The 26337-nt window shown below is 38.3% G+C and overlaps 1 pseudogene; it reads right to left on the bottom strand.

Annotated features, from left to right (window-relative positions):
- Positions 1–15678: 15678 nt before the first annotated feature.
- LOC138421569 (HMG box-containing protein 1 pseudogene) lies at positions 15679–18303 on the bottom strand (annotated as a pseudogene).
- Positions 18304–26337: the final 8034 nt, after the last annotated feature.

Here is a 26337-nt window from a genome sequence, read left to right as displayed (position 1 = left end):
CATTCTCTGTATGCACCATGTTTTTTCGTTTATTATTAAAGAATAGCAACTAAGGCACTAATGTTTGGGAGAATGGGTGGCATAAGGAGATAGAGAAGCAATTTATATAAATATTTATCTTCTCTGAAACAGAAGGAAATAGAGGGCTTACTCTTTTGTTTTAGAGAGACAAGTAAATGAAGTAATGGAGATTTTCCTTACACTGTTTCTATTATCATATATTGTTACATTTGACCCCCATTAAATGGTGCTTAGCACACACGGCGGTGCTAGTGGTAAAAAGCCTGCCCGCCAATGTAGGAGACATGAGACACAGTTTGGTCTCTGGGTCGGGAAGATCCCCTGGAGGAGGAAATGGGAACCCAGTTCAGTATTCTTGCTTGGAGAATCCCATGAACAGAGGAGCCTGGCGGGCTACAGTCCATAGTGTTGCAAAGAGTCAGACACGACTGAAACAACTTAGCATGCACACAAATAAGATAGTAAATGTACAAGAGTGCTATAAAGTAGGTTTCATTGTCTTTATTTTAACAGATTAGAAAATCATGATCATACTAGTTGCCCAAGTTCATTCTGTTAATGAGTGTCGGAGTTATTAATAGTATTAGAACATCAAAATGATCGTGTTGTCTTTACTATACAACAGAACACAAAGGAACATAGGGAAATCTGCGGGGAAATGGGTATGTTAATTATTTAGATGTGGTAAAAATTCTATGTGTATACAGACAGGTCCAAATTCATCAAATGGTTTTCTTTAAATATGTATAGTTTACTCTATTAAATTAGACCTCAGTAAAGTTATTTTTAAGTTCAAAAGCATGCATTTTGTGAGAGGAAGAAGAGGCTGAAAATTGACACAAACTATCACACTATTAAAAAGATAAAAGTAATGGGCTAAGTTATGTAATAAGTTAAGAAGACAGACAACTGGATCCCTGTTAATAATATTCAGCAGATATTAACTCCAGGCTTTTATAGTGAAAGAAAAATAAATGACAAATGACTAATTATTTAAGTAATGATGAGCTGGTTTTTCTTACATGCAGCTGGATGCAGTCCTGACTGATAAAATATTAAGGTATAATGAATGGAGCTCTGCTACATATGACAAAATAGAATCAATTTGTTTCAGAAATATGGACTGATAAAAACAAATTGGAAAAATAAATATAGCAGAACAGCACAGGAGAAAGATAAATGATGCCAGAGACCAAAGATTAATAGTTATATTTTGAGATAGTACAATCCCCTGAAAATTCTCAATATTTGGGTTTAACAAGTGATAAATAGCAGGTGAAAAGTCAGAACTGAAAAAGTTATTACCAGACAGGATATAGAAGAGTAGTGACTGGTCATGAATGAGAATTGCACTCAGCTAGAATGCAGAAGCTGGTCATTGAGGCAAAATAGAGATTCTCTGTAAGAATCCTGGTGACCTTAAAAGCATCTCTAATTCTTAACAAAAATGGTTAAACCAAATTAAGGATATGAACAGAATGAAAAAATTGGGAAAGATCTAGGGAGAAACAAATTAACAGAAGACTCAGTTCAGTCAGTTCAGCTCAGTCGCTCAGTCGTGTCCAACTCTTTGCGACCCCATAAATTGCAGCACGCCAGGCCTCCCTGTGCATCACCGACTCCCAGAGTTCACCCAAACTCATGTCCATTGAGTCGGTGATGCCATCCAGCCATCTCATCCTCTGTCGTCCCCTTCTCCTCCTGCCCCCAATCCCTCCCAACATCAGGATATTTTCGAATGAGTCAACTCTTTGCATGAGGTGGCCAAAGTATTGGAGTTTCAGCCTCAGCATCAGTCCTTCCAATGAACACCCAGGACTGATCTCCTTCAGAATGGACTGGTTGGATCTCCTTGCAGTCCAAGGGACTCTCAAGAGTCTTCTCCAACACCACAGTTCAAAAGCATCAATTCTTCGGCGCTCAGCCTTCTTCACAGCCCAACTCTCACATCCATACATGACCACAGGAAAAACCATATCCTTGACTAGATGGACCTTTGTTGGCAAAGTAACGTCTCTGCTTTTTTAATATGCTATCTAGGTTGGTCATAACTTTCCTTCCAAGGAGTAAGCGTCTTTTAATTTCATGGCTGCAGTCTCCATCTGCAGTGATTTTGGAGCCCCCCAAAATAAAGTCTGACACTGTTTCCACTGTTTCCCATCTATTTCCCATGAAGTGATGGGACCGGATGCCATGATCTTTGTTTTCTGAATGTTGAGCTTTAAGCCAACTGTCTCACTCTCTTCTTTCATCAAGAGGCTCTTTAGTTCTTCTTCACTCTCTGCCATAAGGGTGGTGTCATCTGCATATTTGAGGTTATTGATATTTCTCCCGGGAATCTTGATTCCAGCTTGTGCTTCCTCCAGCCCAGCATTTCTCATGATGTACTCTGCAACTAACTTAAAGAAGCAGGGTGACAATATACAGCTTTGATGTACTCCTTTTCCTATTTGGAACCAGTCTGTTGTTCCATGTCCAGTTATAACTGTTGCTTCCTGACCTGCATATAGGTTTCTCAAGAGGCAGATCAGGTGCTCTGGTATTCCCATCTTTCAGAATTTTCCACAGACTGAGTCTTGATAGATATAAGGAATTGGAAGTAGCAGTTAAGACCAGAGATAATAATTGTATCAAGAGAAACATCATAACAGTCAAGCCAAGAAAGCTTCATTTTTAAAGCAAAATGCATTCAAAATGCTTATTAATTTTGAATGACAGCTGAATGAGATGGTACATGTGGATTTAAGTGCAAAAATATTGCATAACACAGATTCTGATAGTATAGATTATGAAAAAAGAAAATAACCGTGACACATTAAAGTTGCCAATCCTTCTTCTTTAAAGTATAAGTTAATTAATTTGGGCTTCCCTGGTGGCTCAGTGTTAAAGAATCTGCCTGTAATGCATGAGACATGTGCAGGAGACCCAGGTTCTATCCCTTGGTCAGGAAGATCCTCTGGAGAAGGAAATGGCAACCCCCTCCAGTATTCTTGCCTGGAAAATCTCATGGACAGAGGAGCCTGGTAGGTTATAGTCCATGGGGTTGCAAGGAGTTGGACATGACGTAGTGACTCAACAACAACAAAATGTATTAACTAGCTAATTAAATGTAATAATTTCCATTCTTCATTTCACCTTAACAGTGAAAATTCAGCAAAAAAATTTGAGGCTGCTGTTTCACCTGTTTTCTTAAATATAGTATGACTGAATTCAAGGAAAGTTAATCTAGATGAAAGAATAAGTAAGCTAACTCAAGTACTCAAGTCACAGCCATAACTGTAATTATCTGGTTGTATGTGAGAAACAGTCTTATTCAATGTGCTCAAAATTCATAAGTTGGTTCATAGAAAAAGACAATTCAAATGAGGAGTTGTAAAATAAAGTTTACTGTATTGTGGACTTATTTTCAATCACTAAACTCCATTGCTTCTATGAGATGCTGAGTAGCAGGTTAATAAACGAATATCTCTCCTTCAGGTTTCAACACCATGGTTGTTTGGGGATCAAAATTCCTGATTTTCAAACTAGCTGATAAATGTTGTGTTAATAACTGTTTGATCTAGAGCCAGTATTTTTCTTTAACATGTATGTGGTGATTGAAGTAACCTATTGTATTCCCCTTTCTTCACCATAAAGAGCTATACACAATTGGTTTTCAAGTTTTTCTTTCTATAAAGTGAAATGAAGACCTGGTCTAAAACAATCTAACTGCAAAGCCTTTTGTAGAGTTTAATGATTTTTTTCACCCACACCAAATTTAACAGTATTTTTAAGGCAATTCACCTTCATCAGCTTTTTCCAAATTATTCAAGTGTTCAAAGAAATGGTTTTCTTTTTCATTTACTTACTTGCTATGGGTTGACATAATACTTTTTAAATTATGTAATTGCATAAGTAAACAAAAATGAACTGCTTTGGGAAACAAACAAACAACTATCCCTAAGGCTGCTGCTGTTAAGTCGCTTCAGTCATGTCCGACTCTGTGCCATTTCCTTCTCCAATGTCCCTAAGACTAGTGAATGTTAAGTATGTTTCAGGGCCATGCAGGGGACTTCCCTGGTGGCACAGACAGTAAAGAATCTGCCAGCAATGCAGAAGACCTGGGTTGGATCCCTGGGTTGTGAAGATCCCCTGGAGGAGGGCATGGCAACCCACTCCAGTGTGCTTGCCTGGAGAATTCCACGGACAAGGGAGACTGGCAGGCTACAGTCCATGGGGCCTCTAAGAGTTGGACATGACTGAGTGACTAAGCACACAGAAATATTGAACATTCTTCCTGGATTTGGAGAATTTCCCAGATTCTGCATTAGGCTTCTCTGAAACAGAACTAGAATTTTTTCTGCCAATCTCCCTTGTAGTTAAGATATGGGCACATTAGGAAGGAGGTAAATTATCTCTATTTTCTCTTTCTGAGGAGAAATAGTGGGTATAACATTTGATTTTCTAATAGGCACAATGATGAAGAGTTTCAACAGCAGTGACAGATTCTGATATGAGGTTGTCAGTTACAAACATTGACTGTTAATGGATACAGTGTACCTGACTGCACTCCTCCAAGCAATGGCCCTAGAAACTGACTCACTGTTTTGGCCTTGCCTCTCCCCATGAAACAAGGGGTCCACAGGACAAAAAAGGAGGACCCACCTAAAGCATGTGCTCCTAACACATTGTGGCAACTCAAAATCCCAACATTTCTAGACCAAAGGGTCTTTTGTTAGTCCTTTTCAAGCTTATTGCTGGGTCAGTCCTTCTGAAGGCTAATTGTACCATACCTATGTATCTCTAGGCCACAAGAGGCTTAATATGGACTTAATTGAAGGCAGGAGGAGAAAGGTATCCAAAGAAATGTTCATGAGGCCCCTATTAGGGGAAAAGAAATCAGGCATGTGAGGAGAACAGAGGTCATAGCCAGAGTTCTAAATCTAGTAAGCTGCTCCAGCTCCTCAAAGGCTGGGGCAATCATACATCAAACGGTGCAGTTAAGTTCAGTCACTCAATTGTGTCCAACTCTTTGTGACCCCATGGACTGCAGCACTCAGCACACCAGGCGTCCCTGTCCATCACCAACTCCCAGAGTTTACTAAAACATGTCCATTGAGTCGGTGATGCCATTGAATCATCTCATGCTCTGTCATCCCCTTCTCTTCCTGCATTCAATCTTTCCCAGCATCAGGGTCTTTTTCAATGAAGCGGTTCTTCACATCAGGTGGCCAAAGTTTTGGAGTTTCAGCTTCAACACCAGTCATTCCAATGAATATTCAGGACTGATTTCCTTTAGAATGGACTGGTTGGATCACCTTGCTCTCCAAGGAACTTTTAAGAGTCTTTTCCAACACCACAATTCAAAAGCATCAATTCTTTGATGCTCAGCTTTCTTTATAGTCCAACTCTCACATCCATACACTACTACTGGAAAAACTATCACTTTGACTAGATGGACATTTGTTGGCAAAATAATGTCTCTGCTTTTTAATAGGCTGGCTAGGTTGATAATAACTTTTCTTCCAAAGAGCAAGTGTTTTCTAATTTCATGGCTGCAGTTACCATCTGCAGTGATTTTGGAGTCCCCCAAAATAAAGTCTCTCACTATTTCCACTGTTTCCCCATCTATTTGCCATGAAGTGATGGGACTGGATGCCATGATCTTAGCTTTCTTAATGTTGAGTTTTAAGCCAACTTTTTCACTCTCTTCTTTCACTTTCATCAAAAGGCTCTTTAGTTGTTCCTCATTTTCTGCCATAAGGGTGATGTCATCTGCATATCTGAGGTTATTGATATTTCTCCCTGCAATCTTGTTTCCAGCTTGTGCTTCATCCAGTCCAGCATTTCTCATGATGGAAGTCCAGCATTTCTCATGCATAGAAGTTAAATAAGCAGGGTGACAATATACAGACTTGAGACACTCCTTTCCTGATTTGGAACCAGTCTATTGTTCCATGTCCAGTTCTAACTGTTGCTTCCTGATCTGCATACAGATTTCTCAGGTAGCAGATCAGGTGGTCTGGTATTCCCATCTCTTGAAGATTTTTCCACAGTTTGCTGTCATCCACACAGTCAAAGGCTTTGGTGTAGTCAATAAAGCAGAAGTAGATGTCTTTCTGGAACTCTCTTGCTTTTTTGATGATCCATCAGATGTTAGTAATTTGATCTCTGGTTCCTCTGGTTTTTTAAAATCCAGCTTGAACATTTGTAGGTTCATGGTTCACATACTGTTGAAGACTGGCTTAGAGAATTTTGAGCATTATTTTGCTAGCATGTCAGATGAGTGCAATTATACAGTAGTTTGAAGGTTCTTTGGCATTGCCTCTCTTTGTGATTGGAATGAAAACTGACATTTTCTAGTCTGTGGCCACTGCTGAGTTTTCCAAATTTGCTGGCATATTGAATGCAGCACTTTCACAGCATCATCTTTTAGGATTTGAAATAGCTCAACAGGAATTCCATCACCTCCACTAGCTTTAGTCACTGTGGTGCTTTCTGAGGCCCACTTGACTTCACACTCAGGATGTCTGGCTCTAGATGAGTGTTCACACCATCGTGATTATATGGGTCATGAAGATGTTTTTTGTATAGTTCTTCTGTGTATTCTTGCCATCTCTTCTTAATATTCTCTGCTTCTGTTAGGTCCACACCAGTTCTGTCCTTAATTATGCCTGTCTTTGCATGAAATGTTCCTGTGGTATCTCTAAGTTTCTTGAAGAGATCTCTAGTCTTTCCCATTCTGTTGTTTTCCTCTATTTCTTTGCATTGATCGCTGAGGAAGGCTTTGTTATCTCTCCTTTCTATTCTTTGGAACTCTGCATTCAGATGCTTATATCTTTCCTTTTCTCCTTTGCTTTTCACTTCTCTTCTTTGCACAGCTATTTGTAAGGCCTCCCCAGACAGCCATTTTGCTTTTTTGCATTTCTTTTCCATGGGGATGGTCTTAATCCCTGTCTCCTGTACAATGTCATGAATCTCTGTCCATAGTTCATCAGGTACTCTATCTATCAGATCTAGTCCCTTAAATCTATTTCTCACTTCTACTGTATAATGATAAGGGATTTGATTTAGGTCATACCTGAATGGTCTAGTGGTTTTCCCTACTTTCTTCAATTTAAGTCTGAATTTGGAAATAAGGAGTTCATGATCTGAGCCATAGTAAGCTCCTGGTCTTGTTTTTGCTGACTGTATAGAGCTCCATCTTTGGCTGCAAAGAATATAATGAATCTGATTTCAATGTTGACCATCTGGTGATGTCCAAGTGTAAAGTCTTCTCTTGTGTTGTTGGAAGAAAGATGGGCTCCATAAAGGACAGAGATGGTATGGACCTAATAGAAGCAGAAGATATTAAGAAGAGGTGGCAAGAATACACAGAAGAACAGTATGAAAAAGATCTTCATGACCAAGATAATCACTATGGTGTGATCACTCACCTAGAGCCAGACATCCTGGAATGTGAAGTCAAGTGGGCCTTAGAAAGCATCACTACGAACAAAGCTAGTGGAGGTGATGGAATTCCAGTTGAGCTCTTTCAAATCCTGAAAGATGATGCTGTGAAAGTGCTGCACTCAATATGCCAGCAAATGTGGAGAAACTCAGCAGTGGCAACAGGACTGGAAAAGGTCAGTTTTCATTCCAATTCCAAAGAAAGGCAATGCCAAAGAATGCTCAAACTACCGCACAATTTCTGTCATTTCACACGCTAGTAAAGTAATGCTCAAAATTCTCCAAACCAGGCTTCAACAATATGTGAACCATGAACTTCCTGATGTTCAAACTGGTTTTAGAAACGGCAGAGGAACCAGAGATCAAATTGCCAACATCGCTGGATCATGGAGTAAACAAGAGAGTTTCAGAAAAACATCTATTTCTGCTTTATTGACGATGCCAAAACCTTTGAGTGTGTGGATCACAATAAACTGTGGAAAATTCTGAGAGAGATGGGAATACCAGACCACCTGACCTGCCTCTTGAGAACCCTATATGCAGGTCAGGAAGCAACAGTTAGAACTGGACATGGAACAACAGACTGGTTCCCAATAGGAAAAGGAGCACGTCAAGGCTGTATATCGTCACCCTGCTTATTTAAATTATATGCAGAGTACAACATGAGTAACGCTGGCCTGGAAGAAGCACAAGCTGGAATCAAGATTTCTGGGAGAAATATCAATCACCTCAGATATGCAGATGACACCACCAATATGGCAGAAAGTGAAGAGGAACTCAAAAGTCTCTTGATGAAAGTGAAAGAGGAGAGTGAGACAGTTGGCTTAAAGCTCAACATTCAGAAAACAAAGATCATGGCATCTGGTCCCATCACTTTATGGGAAATAGATGGGGAAACAACGGAAACAGTGTCAGACTTTATTTTTTTGGGCTCCAAAATCACTGCAGATGGTGATTGCAGCCATGAAATTAAAAGATGCTTACTCCTTGGAAGAAAAGTTAGGACCAACCTAGATAGCATATTGAAAAGCAGAGACATTACTTTGCTAACAAAGGTCCGTCTGGTCAAGGCTATGGTTTTTCCAGTGGTCATGTATGGATGTGAGAGTTGGACTGTGAGGAAAGGTGAGCATCGAAGAATTGGTGCTTTTGAACTGTGGTGTTGGAGAAGACTCTTGAGAGTCCCTTGGACTGCAAGGAGATCCAACCAGTCCATTCTGAAGGAGATCAGCCTTGGGATTTCTTTGGAAGGAATGATGCTAAAGCAGAAACTCTAGTACTTTAGCCACCTCATGCGAAGAGTTGACTCATTGGAAGAGACTCTGATGCTGGGAGGGAGTGGGGGCAGGAGGAGAAGGGGACAACAGAGGATGAGATGGCTGGATGGCATCACTGACTCGATGGACGAGAGTCTGAGTGAACTGCGGGAGTTGGTGATGGACAGGGAGGCCTGGCATGCTGCGATTCATGAGGTCACAAAGAGTCAGACACGACTGAGTGACTGAACTCAACTGAATAATGAGAAGGACATCTTTTTTAGGTGTTAGTTCTAGGTCTTGTTGGTCTTCATAGAACCATTCAACATCAGCTTCTTAAGCATTATTGGCCAGGGAATAGATTTAATTACTATGATATTAAATGATATGCCTTGAAAATAAACAGAGCTCATTCTGTCGTTTTTGAGATTTCATCCAACTACTGCATTTTAGACTCTTTCATTGACTAGGATGGCTCCTCCATTTTTTCTAAGGTATGCTTGCCCACAGTAGTAGATATAGTGGTCATCTGAGTTCAGCCATTCCCGTCCATTTTAGTTCACTGGTTCCTAAAATGTTTGATGTTCACCTTTGCCATCTGTTTGACCACCCCAATTTTCCTTGATTATTGGACCTAACATTCCAGGTTCCTATGCAATATTGCTCTTTACAGCATCAAAAGCAGTTCTGGCTTTTCTGTGGTTTCTGTGGGCTATCTCATTATTTCAGACAAGTAATTTTTCTACTTAACTTATCTGGAAGATTTTCCACTACAGGAAACTGACAATTAGCCTGACTGACTGATGCACTAGATAAGCATATGAGCAACAGATAAGGGTAGAAGGCTGCAGATTTACTGGAGGGCAACTCCTTGTTGTCCAGTGTCAGAAGTATCAGTCCACTTTGTTTTCAAGAGGAGTGAAAAGACTAAATGAACTAGTAAGTTTAGTTATTTGAATTCATGTCCAAGGTTGACCTGAAGAGCTAAGAGGACACACTTTGGTACATATATAGGCAGACTTGGTCAATGACAGGAGAAATTATCAGATTAAAATCGAAAGTGATAACTCTGTTTTTCTGTTTAGTATGCTTTAAAATAACTATAAAGTATAATATCATATATGAAACAAATCACCAGTCCAGGTTTGATGCATGATACGGGATGCTTGGGGCTGGTGCACTGGGACAACCCAGAGGGATGGTACGGGGAGGGAGGAGGAAGGGGGGTTCAAGATGGGGAACATGTGTATACCTGTGGCAGATTCATGTTGATGTGTGGCAAAACCAATACAATATTGTAAAGTAATTAACCTCCAATTAAAATAAATAAATTTATATTTTAAAAAATAAATAATAAATTGAAAAAAAACTTATATCCCAGAGTTTTTTTCTGAAAGACTGAGTCATTATAATAGCCATGGAATTTATACATTTTTATAATAACAAGTGCAAAATAAATAATCACAATAGAATAAGCTAATTATCACATTTAATGTTATTAACTTATCATGGAAAAATATTACTGAAATTTTTTCTCACTTCTTTTCTTTCTTTCCTTTTTTTTCTTTGTTGAAGGTGGCTTGTTCTGGTAAAGTACAAAAATGTTCAATAATTAAATTAATAAGGATCTATTTTAAGACTTTGTTTCAATTAAAGACTGTGGCAAGTATATTGCTTGTATTTGATAAGTCAATTTTATGATTTTTTGATATAATTTGTCATCTATTATTTTACTACAAAATTTTTCTCCATCATGCACACTAATACTGAATTATAGCTAAGTTCTGAGAAGGAAGTGAATTAGAATTCAACATTAGTCAAAACCTAATCCCAAGTTCTTCAAGCAGAAAATTTTTTATTTGACCCATCCAGAATTGGCAAAACTTCCAAATATTTAACAGTTTTAAAGACATTAGCTTCTATAGAAAAAAAAAGAAAAACCACACTTTGAGGTTAATTTCACATCAGTAAAGCTTAAAATAGCATGGGATGTACAGGAAATTGACTTCCTGAGTCTCCACTAGATCCATGTGATCTCAATTTCTAGTAATACACTTCTGTACCAGTAACAATTTAATTAATATTAAAAGAAAATCTATGCAATGCATATAAGTTTCCACTAGGATTTTGTTTGTCCAGGCCTATAAATCAGCTTCCTCTCTTGATGCTATTTTTCTAACTCAGGCATGCAACCATAACTAATTTTTGTTTTTAAGCTATTCTCATATTGAAAATAAATAAGATTTCTTGCTTAATTTTTCGGAAAGTGATAGGGTAGCAAAACTTCAAGTATTCCTCATTGTACATTTTTTCCACATGGGAGAATACTAACCTCCAAACACAGCATGAAGGGCATTTGTTTTGCTTTGTATTGTTTAGTTTTGGCTGTTCACCACTTTGACCATAGTTATAAATTGCTTATTTTAACACCAACAGTGAAAACAATAAATCATACTGTCATTACCTTCAGGTAATATGAACTCTTAGTTTATAACTTTACACACACGCAGAATGATGAAAGCACAATACATGTGCTACCTCCCAGTGGCTACTGATAGGAACTACTCAGCTGAAAACTAGAAGTAGAAGCCAGTAAGCTTTTTATGTACTCTTGAAAATAGTTTTTCAAAACTGAATATTTAGCAACTAAGACAAATTGCAACTGATATACTAAACTTTGAGGAGGTTTGAGAAAATGGGCCTGGAAATACATGTTGACATAAACTGACACTTATATCTCCAAATAATTTTTAGAGTAATTTTTAAATGAGCATAATAAATGTTTTTCTTTTTAATACAGCATTAAAAGTTTATTAATCATTAGCTGATAAATCTTTGTTTCCCAGGCACAAATACACATCTTTTAATAACACAGAATACTATAAAGAGGAGCAGATGTTGCCAGAAAAGAGAAAAAGTAACAAGAAAGAACAAATTGAAGGAGCTGAGAGATTTAAAGAGAATAGAGAAAACAGAAAGAAAAGTGCTAGAAAAATTTCCCTGATACTTTATTGGAAGAAATATTTGTATATTCTCCCTTCAAAACCTTTATCTGTCTTTGTATTTTGAAAAAATAAATTCTTAGAAAGATGTTTTTCTTAGCATTACAAAATCTCATCTTCTATGAATAAATATTTTTGTACACAAAATTATTGTCATGTTCTATTAATCCAGATAAACTTCGTTACTATGGACAAAGAAAGGGGTAGCTAGAAATACACACACATAGACACAGACACACAGTTAACCAGACTATGAAGCAAAAGACTAAGTCCACACCAAAGTAGTCACTCTTGGAAATATAGATGTTCCCTGAAAAGAGAATACCACAATCCCTTGAGGGCATTAGAATGGTTTTCCACCCCCACAGAGGCAAATATCCGCCAAAGAGTGAGAATACCCAATTAAATTTACTTCCAACTTGAAAAGATGTCCAGGAGTATTAAAAGAAGCCTTCAGACCAAATCCCCAAGTTAAGTAATTCCTTCAGAAATGAATTTGACCTCTGCCTAAAATCTTTCCCATTACTCCAGAACTGACCTCTGCATGCCATCCTGTCTCTGACTTTGAAATTGCTCTTCTGATTTGAGCTATCTGTATACCAGCCATCTGCTCTGACCATTGGAATAGTAATTTCTCAATCCCTCCTAAGAGTTTAGCAGAATCTCTTTCACTTCTGTCCTCTTCTAACTCTTAAACTAGTTGTTTGCTCTGATCTGTTTCCATCACATTTTTGACTACTGAATTAATAGAGTTTTAAAATTTTTATACAAAAAGAATAATCTGGGCTGCTTATTTTATAACATAGTTTCCAGATTGCTACCACCCTTCTACTGTCTAGAAAATCCCAAGTCAGTTAAGTCTAAGGAGAAGCCCAGAATTCTAGATTTTAATATGTCAGAGTTGAATAAATATTTTTCCATCAATGACCTACCTACCTCTTGCTATGTTCCACTATCCTTTGTTGTTCATTCGCTAAGTCGTGTCTGACTCTTTGCGACCCTGTGCACTGCAGCATGCCAGGCTTCCTTGTCCTTCACTATCTCTGAGAGTTTGCACAAACTCATGTCCATTGAGTCGATGATGCCATACAACCATCTCGTGCTCTGTTGTCCCCTTCTTCTTCTGCTCTCAATCTTTTCCAGCATCAGGGTCTTTTTGAAGGAGTTGGCTCTATGCATCAGGAGGCCAAAGCATTGAAGCTTTTTCTATAATCTAACTAATGCTGACAATTTGTTCTCTAATTTTTCTGCCTTTTCTAAATCCAGCTTGTACATCTGGAATTTCTCAATTCACCTAATGCTGAAGCCTAGCTTGAAGGATTTTGAGGATTACCTTGCTAGCATGTGAGATGAGCACAGTTGTATGGTAGTTTCAACATTCTTTGGCATCACCCTTCTTTGGGATTGGAATGAAAACTGATCTTTTCCAGTCCTGTGGCCACTGCTGAGTTTTCCAAATTTACTAGCATAATGAGTGCAGGACTTTTACAGCATCATCTTTTAGGGTGTGAAATAGCTCAACTGGAATCCCATTACCTCCACTAGCTTTGTTCATAGTGATGCTTTCTAAGGCCCGCTTGTCTTCACACTCCAGTATGTCTGCTCTAGGTGAGTGGTCACACTATCACGGTTATCTGGATCATTAAGACCTTTTTTGTACAATTCTTCTGTATATTCTTACCACTTTTTATTAACATATTCTGCTTCTGTTAGGTCCATACTGTTTCTGTCCATCTTGCGTGAAATGTTCCCTTGGTTTCTCTAATTTTCTTGAAGAGATCTTTAGCCTTTCCCATTCTTTTGTTTTCCTCTATTTCTTTGCACTGTTCACTTAAGAAGTCGTTCTTATTCCTTTTTGCTGTTTATTGGAACTCTGCATTCAGATGGATATATCTTTCATTTTCCTTGTCTTTCACTTCTCTTCTTTTCTCAACTATTTGTAAGGCCTCTTCAGATAACCACTTTTTCTTTTGCATTTCTTTTTCTTGGGGACAGTTTTGATCACCACCTTCTGTACAATGTTATGAACTTCCATCCATAGTTCTTCAGACACTCTCTCTATCTGATCTAATCCCTTGAATCTATTTGTCACTTCCACTGTATAATCATAAGGGATTTAATTTAGGTCATACATGAATGGCCTAGTGGTTTTCCCTGTTTTCTTCAATTTAAATCTGAATTTTGCAATAAGGAATTGATGATCTGAGCCACAGTCAGCTCCAGTTCTTGTTTTTGCTTATTGTAGAGACCTGCATCTTCAGCTGCAAAGAACATAATCAATCTGATATTAAAGTTATTCTCCAACCCCACACACAAAATCAGCAAGTAAGCCAACAAAAAATAACCCACAAAGTGAAACTGACACTATAGAGGCTGCGTTGAATCCTAGAAAATAACAGTGCTTTGACCATCAGGAGTTATTCCATACATGTGTCTCAATGTTTCTGAGATCTTCACATAACCTATTAATTAGTCAGCTCTCAATGTTTGCCTCATCTGCATATTCAGAACATCTCAGTTTTTAGAAGATTAAGTGTTCCCTGGCAGGAGAATATCTTGAGAATATTCTTGTTCAAACAGCCATTAACTCTGCATAAAATTTTGTTTACTTATTCAAATGGATTACTGTCTAAATTCCCATTGTCTAACTTTTTTTCTAGACTAGGCCCACACCTCCTAGCTCTCTTACTTTTTAAATTGGTCCCCCTTTTTCTTTTTCCAGCACCCTAAATTTTATTAGCTGCCTGACAGGATGTATGTTGTTTTATTCTTCCCTGGCTTATGCCCTCACTGGAATAGTCCACATAATCTATAATAATTGCTATTTCTCCTCTGTTTAGATGGATTCCAAATCTTAGCTTATATTGACTTTTCCCATTCAATCACTGCCAAAGTTCTAGTTTATCATGAAACAAACTTTCCATCATGAGTAGTTATGACTTTGCCTTCTAGCCCCTGCTTCCTGAGAAAAAGTCAAAAATCAAGAAATTAAAAAGAAATTTTGGGTGTTTCCTGTATCCCCCACCCCAATCATTGCCCTCTTAAATGACATTTCCAATAATTATTTCATGAAGTCTCATGTAGTTCCATAAACTGTACTATTTAATCCCACAAGAGACTTAGCCTACCCGAACCCCTTGATTGATATTTTTCAAACTCTAAAAGATGAATACAGCACTTTGAACCTTTCATGATTTAAATTGAAGATACAGGGTATCCAACAGTATTTGTTAAACAATGCAAGGAATACCAAAATCTTTTATGAGGCAAGGGTCTACCAATGTTTACATAAGGCTAGAACTCAGTGGGAGTGATGTCAAGGTCAGGAATAATTTCCTAAAAGTGAACAAAACAAAAACATATCTACACTCAAGTTAAGGTCATTGTTCAATGAATATATTAAAGTAGTGGCTGTACTGAAATTTTAGAACACTGAAATGAAATACTAACTGTGGTAATAAAAACTGGAAGTTATGAGAAAGAGAAGGATAAATCCAACTGAATGCAGGGTTCCAAAGAATGGCAAGAAGAGATAAGTAAAGACTTAAGTGAACAATGAAAAGAAATAGAGGAAAACAGCAGAATAGGAAAGATTAGAAATCTCTTCAAGAAAATTGGAGATACCAAGGAAATATTTCATGAAGAGATGGACAAAATAAAGGACAGAAATGACAAGGAATTAACAGAAGCAGCGAGATTAAGAAGAGGTGGCCAGAATACACAGAAGAAATACCCAAAAAAGGTTTTAATGACTCAGACAACCATAATGTAGTCCCTCACCTAGAGCCAGACATCCTGAATGTGAAGTCAAGTGGGCCTCAGGAAGCACCACAATGAATAAAGCTAGTGGAGGTGATGGAATTTCAGTTGGAATTTTCAAATCCTAAAAGATGATGCTGTGGAAGTGCTGTGTTCAATATGCCAACAAATTTGGAAAATTCAGCAGTGGCCACAGTGTTGGAAAAAGCCAGTTTTTTTTTTTAAACAATTTTTTTCATTTTATTTGAAATAATATACAAGAATATAGTGTGCAAAATTTAGGGGCAACATCATGAAGAAGTGTAATGAACTGAAATCAATTTTATAGCTGTGATTCCTAACCAGAAACACCACTTGGTGAGTAACACGAAAAGCCATGACTGTAGCTCAGAGCAGACGCAGCTCTGCTGCCGTTGTGTTTGCTCTCGTTGTAGACAGCTGGAGGAAAGTAAAGTGCAAGTGTGGCACCGCTTGAGTGCAAAGTCCGCCCCCACCATAGACACGATGACAAAAACGGTATTAAGATACGTGGCTGAGGAGATATAGGACACAGAGTGAAAAATACAATGGTGTCAACTGTTAACAGCACCATTACAGTGACTATATCCCAATGCTATTAACTAACTTTACCTTGGCCTGGGCTGGGTCTCCACTGAAGTCGAGGGTGGGCGCCGCCCAGTGTGTCCAACTCAGCTCGGGAGCCGTGGCAGGTGGCTCATAGGCTCATAGGCTGGCACTGGCACCATCCACCGGCCCTGTGTCCTGGCAACCTCTTGGCACTGGCCAGACTAGGAGCCCCCATGTTTGGCACAGATGCTGAGCCATGTGGTGGCTGTTCAAGGAAGGCCAGCTCCCGGCTTCTGCTTCACCCCATTATGTGTACAATACAGATTAATAAGCAGTAAGGAGCCAATGTATAAACAGCAGTTACATATTTTTAAATTCCCCTTTTGTACAATTTAAAATAAAACATGTATACACTTCTCCTCTCTTTTCTACTGTACTTTAGCACCACAGGATATCAATTTTCAAGCCTATATTACCTGATAGACATATATGAAGTTTGGAAGAAAAATAAGGCAATTTGGTTTACAATGTTGATAGTTTTAGCTTACTTAATGCTCTAATGGAGAAAGCAAATCCTCACTCATTATTAAATCATTTCAAGACTCAATGCTATCGGTATCTTATGGTCACACGGATTCAGGACAAATGGTGAGACCTTCATCTTAAATCTTTCCATCAGCAGTCAAGCATCCGGTTTAATGTTGCTGTGAGCCTGAGTTGGTTCTTTTCCTTTTCCAACAGTCAGGATTTAAACGTTTTTGTTCTTCAGCCAAAGCCTTTGCTTCTAATGTATACATCCTCCTCTCCTCATTCTTCATTTTCTTCCACCTGTCACCAAGGATCACACTTATGGCTCTGTTATCTTTCCCTGGATACATCTGAGTATATTCAACTTTGTATTTTTTGGCAAAAAGCATGAAGGCATTCATTGGTCTTTTGCACTTGTTAGAAGTGGCACTCACAGTCCCTGAGCTGTGGGTTTTGACAGCTTTAGCATACAAAGAACTGGAAGAGAGCTGTGATGATCCCGGTGAGCCACAGTTTTTACTGAATCCAGATCTTTCAAAGTCTTGACCTCCAGGTCCTCCACAAGACAAAGACGCACGACGCTGACGAGCCATACTACTTAGCACGTAAACGGCAGAAGAATCCATAGGCGTGAAGTCATAGCTTTTAAATGTATCAAAAACACCTGAATCATCAAAATTAATGGCATCGGGGTGTCCAGGAGGTAGACATACATCACCAATATGAATTTCACAACATGGAATGCCATGCTGTACCACAGTCAAGCTTGGATAAAACGATGACCAACCTTTATTTTTAACATAGAAAGGGTGGTCCAGTTTACACTCTACAGTAAGTAAACCATCTTCCACTGTACCAGGATCAAAAGTCAACTTCAGTACAGACTCACCAAATGATACACTTTCTTCATGTGATAACAACTTTAGACCATCAGAACCATAGCCCTTGTGAGTGCCCATCTGGAGGTCTTCCTCATTATCACAGCCTTCGGTTCTAGCAAAGTCTTCCACATTCTGCCATTCCTTATTGCTTCCCTTATGAAAGCACAGTCGTGTGCCTTTCAAAAAACAGTGCCAAGCAGTTGAAGGCCAGGAATTGCACCACCCCAAGTCATCATCATCTGAAAGGGAGGACATGCAGAAAATGCCAGATTCCGACTCACTGTTTGCCCTTTCATGTCTGACTGGTGTTTGCTCCTTCCAGTGATGAGGGAAGGCCGGCTCACCCTTAGAAGAGGCCACCGGTGGAGGGCGCGCATAGGAATGTAAACTTTTGCTAGTAGCTATGATGTGTACAGGAGATGATCTGTTGTAAAATGAGCACTGCATAAGTGGACTTTGTGGGCTGGTGGCAATATTTGCTAGTTCTGTTAGCCAATCCACTTCATTTTCACCGTAAGTATTTTCTGATATTTCTGAGGTATTCTGGTTCCAAGATGGTCTTGGATATTCTTGATGAGACACATCTGAACTCAGCTGGTAAATGGCAGATTGAGCAGGATCACTCTGAACAGCCTGAAGTTCAGGAAGATCATCAAGTTCCATGTGCTCATCACAAGAGTTGTACCCGGGCGAGGAGGGCAGCGTCTCCTTGCACTGCAGCAGCTGCAGCGAGTCGCTCACTCCGGGCGCTCTCTTGTCCATGACTAGCAGGAGCTTCTGCACCGCATCAGGCATCTGGTTGCTCTTCACTTCCCACACCATGTTATGGCGCTCCGACAAACCCGTCGCCATTACCAAGTCTTTCAAAAAGCCAGTTTTAATTTCAATCCCAAAGAAGGGATTGCCAAAGAATGTTTACTCTACCATACAATCGTGCTCATTTCACATGCTAGCAAGGTGATGCTCAGAATCTTTAAAGTTAGGCTTTAGCAGTATGTGAACCGAGAACTTTCAGATGTACAAGCTGGATTTAGAAAAGGCAGAGGAACCAGAGATGATATTGCCAACATTTGTTGGATCATAGAAAAAGCAAGGGAGTTTAAGAAAAACATATACTTCTGCTTCATTGACTATGCTAAAGCCTTTGACTATGTGGATCACAACAAACTGTGGAAAATCCTTTTAGAGATTGGAATACCAGGCCACCTTACTTGTCTCCTGAGAAACCTGTATGCAGGTCAAGAAGCAACAGCTAGAACTGGACATGATACAATGGACCAGTTTAAAATTAGAAACAGAGTACATCAAGGCTGTATATTGTCACCCTGTTTGTTTTACTTCTGTGTAGAGTATATCATGCTACGCTGGATGACTCACAAGCTGGAATGAAGATTGCCGGGAGAAATATCAAGAACCTCAGATATGCAGATGATACCACTCTAATGGCAGAAAACAAAGAGGAACTAAAGAGTCTCTTGATGAAGGTGAAAGAGGAGAGTGGAAAAGCTGGCTTGAAACTCAACATTCAAAAAACTAAAATCATGGCATCCTGTCTCATCACTCCATGGCAAATGGGGGGAAAGTGGAAACAGTGATATATTTTATTTTCTTGGGCTCCAAAATTACTGCAGAGGGTAACTGCAGCCACAAAGTTAAAAAGTGCTTGCTCCTTGGAAGAAAACTATGACAAACCTAGACAAGCATATTAAAAAGCAAAAACATCGCTTTGCCAACAAATGTCCTTAAAGTTAAATCTACGATTTTTCCAGTAGTCATGTACAGATGAGAGTTGGACCATAAAGAAGGCTGAGCAGAAAAGAACTGAAATTTCTAAATTATGGTGCTAGAGAAGACTGTTGAGAGTCCCTTGGACAGCAAGGAGATCAAACCAATCAATCCTAAAGGCAATTAACACTTAATATTCATTATAAGGACTGATGCTAAGGTGATGCTCCAATATTTTGGCCACCTGTTGCAAAATGAAAGTTTCTCAGCTGTGTCTCACTCTTTGAGACCCCAGGGACTGTAGCCTGCCAGGTCCCTCTGTCCATGGAATTCTCCAGGCCAGAATACTCAACTGAGTAGCCTTTCTCTTCACCAGGGGAATCTTCCCAACCCAGGGATCAAACCCAGGTCTTCTGCATTACATGCAGATTCTTTACCATCTGAGCCACCAGGGAAACCCACTTGATGCAAGTGAAGGTGTAAGCGACAGTCGTTCAGTTGTGTCTGATTCTTTGTGACCCCATGGACTATACATGTCCATGGAATTCTCCAGGCCAGCATACTGGAGTAGGTAGCCTTTCCCTTCTCCAGGGGATCTTCCCAACCGAGGGATCAAACCCAGGTCTCCTGCATTGCAGGCAGATTCTTTGCCAGCTGAGCCACAAGGGAAACCTGATGCAAAGAGCCCAGTTATTGGAAAAGACCCTGATACTGGGAAAGATTGAGGGCAGGAGGAGAAGCGCACGACAGAGAATGAGATGGTTAGAGAGCCTCACTGACTCAATGGACATGAGTTGGAGCAAATTCCTGGAGAGAGTGGACAGAGAAGCCTGGCTTGCTACAATCCTTAGGATGTCAGAGTCAGACATAACTTGGCGACTGAACAACAAATGTCGAGTGCAGATTTGGCGTATGAAATGGTGAAAGATAAGATTGGAGAATTAGGCAGGAGCCATTTTGTTAGAGGCATAAAATGTGGCCCTATAAACTTTTAACACTCTGGAAGTCAACAGAAAAATGAAATCTCACTGAAGTGGTTTGAGTAGAACAGTGATGTGAAGTCACTCAGCCATGTCCAACTCTTTGCGACCCCATGGACTGCAGCCTACCATGCTCCTCCATCCATGGGATTCTCCAGGCAAGAATACTGGAGTGGGTTGCCATTTCCTTCTCCAGAGGATCTTCCCAAACCAGGGACTGAACACAGGTATCCCACACTGTAGGCAGACGCTTTACCATCTGAGCCACCGGGAAAGTCAGCACATGATTATTTTTTCAAATTGGGAACTTATTCTAGAAGAAATATAGAGAATAACTTGCAAAGGTAGAGACTGGAAGAAAAGATATAAATTTAGGCTCTGGTGTGGTAATTTCAATAAAATTGTTTGTCATATCTGCCCACTTTCATTCTGTGTTCTTGGTATTTACTTGGCCACATATGTGTCATGCTATGATTTCACTTGTTTAAGCCATTTAAGATATTTTTTCAGGTAAATATTTGTATGCATGTACGTAAATATACAATGTGTATATGTATGAATATGCATATAAGTATTTGTATATAGGTTTATAAATAAGCATACATGTATTCAAGCATTATTAAATATAAATACACATTATATAATACACTTAGGCATCCTCACTCTTAGGAATATTCCTTTTATTCTAATAATTAAAGGAGTCAAATACATTATCTGTGAAAAAAGTCAATATCTAACCTCACTGAAATTACATATGATGAATTAATATGATATATGAGTAATTTTTAGCCCTTTTAATAAAACCCCGATAAAAATAAGTTAGGACAATGATACTATTACAAAGTTCTAACCATGGTCAACCACATTTCTGAAAGTTTTATACAAAATAAGCATGTACAGAGTTAGAGAAGCAGGAAGTGCTAGAGGCAAAATATTTTAATGAAAAAAGGGTAAAAATTGAAAATGCTCATAAAAATAGATATTAAAAACATAATAGTATCCATTGCCTTAGGAACAGCACTCAACAATTACATTCCTCAAACTACAAATTGATAGCAATGAAATTATTCCCACAAGGGCAACTTAAAAAATTCTGATATAAAAGAGAATCACTCTGGAAAAGACAATTTATTCAAAGTCTGAGAGAGATTGATTTCTAATGTGATTATTTAAATGCAAAAATATTATTGAATTTTTATATTTCAGTTTTTATTCATGAAATTCTATTTATATTGCTTTCTACATTAAACATTAAAAAAATAAAATGAGAACTCATATTGAGTTGCCACTTATTCTAAGCTTGGTAGACTATTCTTTCATTTCATTAAAAAAAGACATGAATTCTATTTTATATAACACTAAATATGTTTTAATAACATGGAAAATAATTTATTATTCTCCACTGTGCTATTAATATTATGGCAGTATATTTTCTCAATAAGAATTCAAAATAGTCTCTTCAGAATTAAACTGGATGGATTATAATTCTTGGTAAAATATCCACATTTTTTCACCTATGTGTGTGTATATATATATATATATATATATAAATATAAATGTGGATATATATATGAATCAACTACCTTGAAAGATTTATCTTTTCATGCTATTGTTTTAGAAAAGAAGAGGTAGTATATGCTTCTCTCAAAATTAATTTTTTCCCAAAATTTAAAGTTTATATTATACAAATATATATATATATATATAGTAGGATGAAAAATAAGCAATATAGGTATGTAAACTGTTCAGAACTTTGTTTCATAGTTACCACTTTTTCTTTTTGTATAAGAAGCCATTTCCCAAGCAAAACAATCGCTTTACGATGACTCCGTCCTTCTAAATTGGGAATGTCTTTGATTAAATAGATAAGGAACTACAAGAGAACAAGACTTATAGTGAATAAAATATAATATTGGTTAAACATTACAAAAAAATTATCTCCCTTCTAACAATAAACATCAGTAAGAAACAGCACCAATCTAGTACACACCAAATGCTTTGTCTCATTCAGATAGAAAGAGAAACGCACAAGAAAAGCTGCCACGTCCTCCTGGTTTGGGAAGAACTCTTGCGAGTCAAGTTTCTGGGAGAACAATATGGCATTCTTCTTTAAAAAAAAATTATTCTCTAATGCATTACTCTGTCACGAAGAGTCGGACACGACTGAGCGACTTCCCTTCCACTTTTTACTTTCATGCATTGGAGAAGGAAATGGCAACCCACTCCAGTGTTCTTGCCTGGAGAATCCCAGGGACAGGGGAGCCTGGTGGGCTGCCATCTATGGGGTCGCAAAGAGTCGGACACGACTGAAATGACAGCAGCAGCAGCAGCTGCTGCTGCTAATTCGCTTCAAGTCATGTCCAACTCTGTGCAACCCTAGGGACTGTAGCCCACCGGTCTCTTCTGTCCATGGCATTGTCCAGCAAGAATACTGGAGTGGGTTGCCGTGCCCTCCTCCAGGGGATCTTCCTGACTCAGGGATGAAACTTTCTTCTGTCACCAGTATTGGCAGGCACATTCTTTACCACTAGCACCACCTGGGAAGCCCAGTGCATTACTCTGAGATTCTCTAGTGTAAGCTCTAATGACTTTTTATTTTTTAAGTCACTAAAAATGGGGAAAATAAGAACATGATTTTTAGAGTGTGAATCTGTCAGGTGTCCAGAGTGTTTGAATCTGGGCTCTCCTAATTGACTCAAGTAACTGTGCTCTAAAAGGAAGCTGCAGTGGAATGTAGGGGAGCTTTACAGGCAGCCATATAAGGCACTCACAAACCCACCTATCCTTGATTGAAAAGACTGGAATACACTAAATAGCTAAAGTATTCAGTGGGGTTGGGGCTTCTAATTACTAAAATTGTGTGTTTAATGTGACCTTTCAAAAATGGCTCAGTACTAAATCAAAATATTAGATCACAACTAAGATAAATATTCTTTGTCAATTCACATCATCTGATAAAAAGTGCAATGAGATTCTAGAGGGCATTTGCTTTCTTGACAGGGGGGCTACCTTCCAATACCAGTTGAATGAACACCACAGTAGTAATTTCTGAATAAGTTATATTTTGCCATCTAGCTAATCACCACAAAATTAGTGACTTAAAAAAGAAGCATTTATTTTTCACATTTCTTGACTGAAACATGAAAAATGCTTAAGTATTTTTGTGGCTTTGCTGGATTGTTCTTATGGTCTAGACCACTTTCCTGGCGCTGGATACCCTATGAGGACCACATTCACGTGCCTGAGCCCTTAACTGGTATGGGTGCTAAACATGGATGGCCGATGCCTCTCTTCATGTCTCTTATCCTCCGGAAGTGTAGCCCAGCTTGGTCAGGCCATGAAAGCAAAAACAATCAAGACAGAGGATGTCTGGACGTGAACACTCTCTTAAAACCTCAGCCTGTGTCATGTTTTCTAATGACCACTGGCCAATGCGAGTCACACATCCAAGCCTAGAAGAAGCAGATGGAGTGATAGAAACCACCTGACTTGTGAGAATCTTTAAATAGAGTGGTGTTTTGGTCCAGATTACCACACTTTCCTAAAGTATCCAAATAATCAAGTACATGATTTCCAAATGTGGTAATAATTTTAGTAATTTAAAAGAGAAGCATCTAAATAGCTCAATGTAGCATTTGGTTATGCCAACAAATTTTTATATTCTAAACATCCAGAAAAATGACAGCATATCAGCAAGATATTGAAATGTTAGGCCAGTATGCTTTTTTCCCTATGTGTTCATCACATTATAATACAGTTGTTAGTAGAATAATATTTTCTCCTAAAAATGTCTGCATCCTAATCCTCAGAACCTGTGTATATACTACCATACCTGGCAAAAGAGACCTTGCAGATAAAATTAATTTAAGGATGTTGAAATAGGAAACATTCTGAATTATTCCATTGAACCCAATGTAACTGAGAGTCCTCACACTCATGCATGAACAAGGTAAGTGAGTGAGTTGATATGAGTCAGAGGGAGATTTGAAGATATTTACTTCCATATCTGAAGGTGGAAGAAGGAGCCATAGGCTAAGGAATGCAGGAAGCCTCTAGAAGGTAGAAAGGACAGAAAAATAGGTTCTCCCTGTCTCTCTGAAAAGAACATAACTGTGCCAACATCTTGATTTTATTCTAGTGAAACTAATTTTGGATCTCTGATCTCCAGAACTGTAAAATAATAAATGTATGTTGTTTTAAGCCTCTACATTTGTATTACAGCAGCAATAAGAATCTAATAAAAGTATGATAGATATTATTGTTATCTTGTTACCTTTACTGTCCCTAATAAAAGTAAATAAGCATTTAAATTCCAAAGCAAGTTAGATAAAATGCATGATCTTACTGAAATCTGCCACCGATTATGTGCTCCATTGTTCTATCAAAAGCATTCAACAGGCATTATTCAGATACTCTGTATAATCTTTAATTCTGTCTTTTTCCTTGACTTTCATATTCAGTCCTGATGCTCCTGTATCCTCCAATTTCTGAAGAATCTGTCCTAAATTTTATTATTCCAAATTTACTCTATTGGCTCCAGTCTCAATATTTCCTGATGAGATGATGGTGATGGCTCTCTAACTGGTCTTCCTGCCCCTGCTTTTCTCTGCTGCTGCTGCTGCTGCTAAGTCGCTTCCGTCGTGCCCGACTCTGTGTGACCCCATAGACGGCAGCCACCAGCCTCCCCCATCCCTGGGATTCTCCAGGCAAGAACACTGGAGTGGGTGGCCATTTCCTTCTCCACGCTTTTCTCTAGCTTTATTTATTCTAAGCATTGTTTCTGTAAGATTTTTGTCCTTTAATTATTAAAATTTTATCGTGTCTCTGCACAAAAATATCAGTGGTTACAGTGTGCCCACTGAAATATCAAATTATTTAGACTGCCTAAATCCCAATTTACTTTTCTTGGTCCTCACTATTTTCCTTCAATGTCATATTCCGTATTCACGCTGCAATGTTTTCCATGATACTACATTTTATTTTCTTTATGACTTTTCCCACACACTTCTCTTTTCTGAGAATATTTTCCCAAGTAACTATATGTCAAAGTTCCTCTTGGTGAAATTCAAATATCATCTTCTTTAAAACTTTCCTTAGAGCTACCTTCTTCTACCTTTGAAAGCCCGCAGATTGTGTTTTCCCTCATGACAGTTACAGCATGTGCCAGATATCTGTTCTCTTGCTGACACATATAAGCCTTTTTTTCTGACAATAAATCTCCAACTTTCTTCTATGAATAATATTTCCTTCTTCACTCTATTTACTTCAAGTGGATCTCATTTTATTTCCAGCTCAAGACAAGTGAAGTAGGCTTGGTCAAGTAAAGGGTAATTTTTTTTTTTTATAGTGACTGGTTCATGGTTGACCACATCATTCAATCAAAAACAATGAGACTCAGTAGGAGTGTTGCTCAGTCTACTGAGAGAGCAGTACAGAACTGCAGATTCTGGTTGTCTTCTTACCATCCCAGAATCTCTGAAAATGAAACCAACAGTGCAGAAACCAGAGTTGAATGATGAAGCAATATTCTGTCTACTGACAGCTTTGAACTCCTGAAACCAATAGAGCTTGGACTTCAATTATTTGAGTTGTTTATTTTTTTCATATGCAACTTTCTTAGATCTTCTACCATCTGTAACATAACCTGGAATATACAAACTATAATAACTTGTATTTTCTTTACTTAGGGACATGGATGGTTTCATCCAACAGAATAAAACATTGAAATGAAGGTTTATGGATGATATATATTTACATCTATCATATTCCCTTGCTTGTAATAGGAATTTATGTATTCAAAAGAGCACTTCCTTTTAATTAGTACGTTTATGTGTTAAGAATATTTGAATCACAGATCTGGAAAATAATGTTTCCCTATCTTTAAATAGGAGAGTAAAAAGCCATCCAACAAGTTCAAATTATTTTCTGCTTTTACACGTCCCCAGAGGAAGACTATATATTAATACCCTTCTTACTAAGCACAGTTTCTCCAATAACTCATTTCAATGTGCAAACCTTAATGGCTATGTATTCATTCTACCATATCTAATTTATAGCTCTTTTGCTACCATTTTATTTCCCAATTAATTTTATTGTTTATATAATGTGATTATCAAACTACTGTCTCCTAGCTCCTTATCCACACTTAAACATTTTGCTTTATGATGCTGTCTGGGGACTTTGTAAACTA

This window comes from Ovis canadensis, chromosome 16 (genome assembly GCF_042477335.2).
Source record: "Ovis canadensis isolate MfBH-ARS-UI-01 breed Bighorn chromosome 16, ARS-UI_OviCan_v2, whole genome shotgun sequence".
NCBI classification, from domain to species: domain Eukaryota; kingdom Metazoa; phylum Chordata; class Mammalia; order Artiodactyla; family Bovidae; genus Ovis; species Ovis canadensis.
Note: the sequence above shows the minus strand (reverse complement) of the source record. Positions and strands in the feature narration are given on the sequence as shown.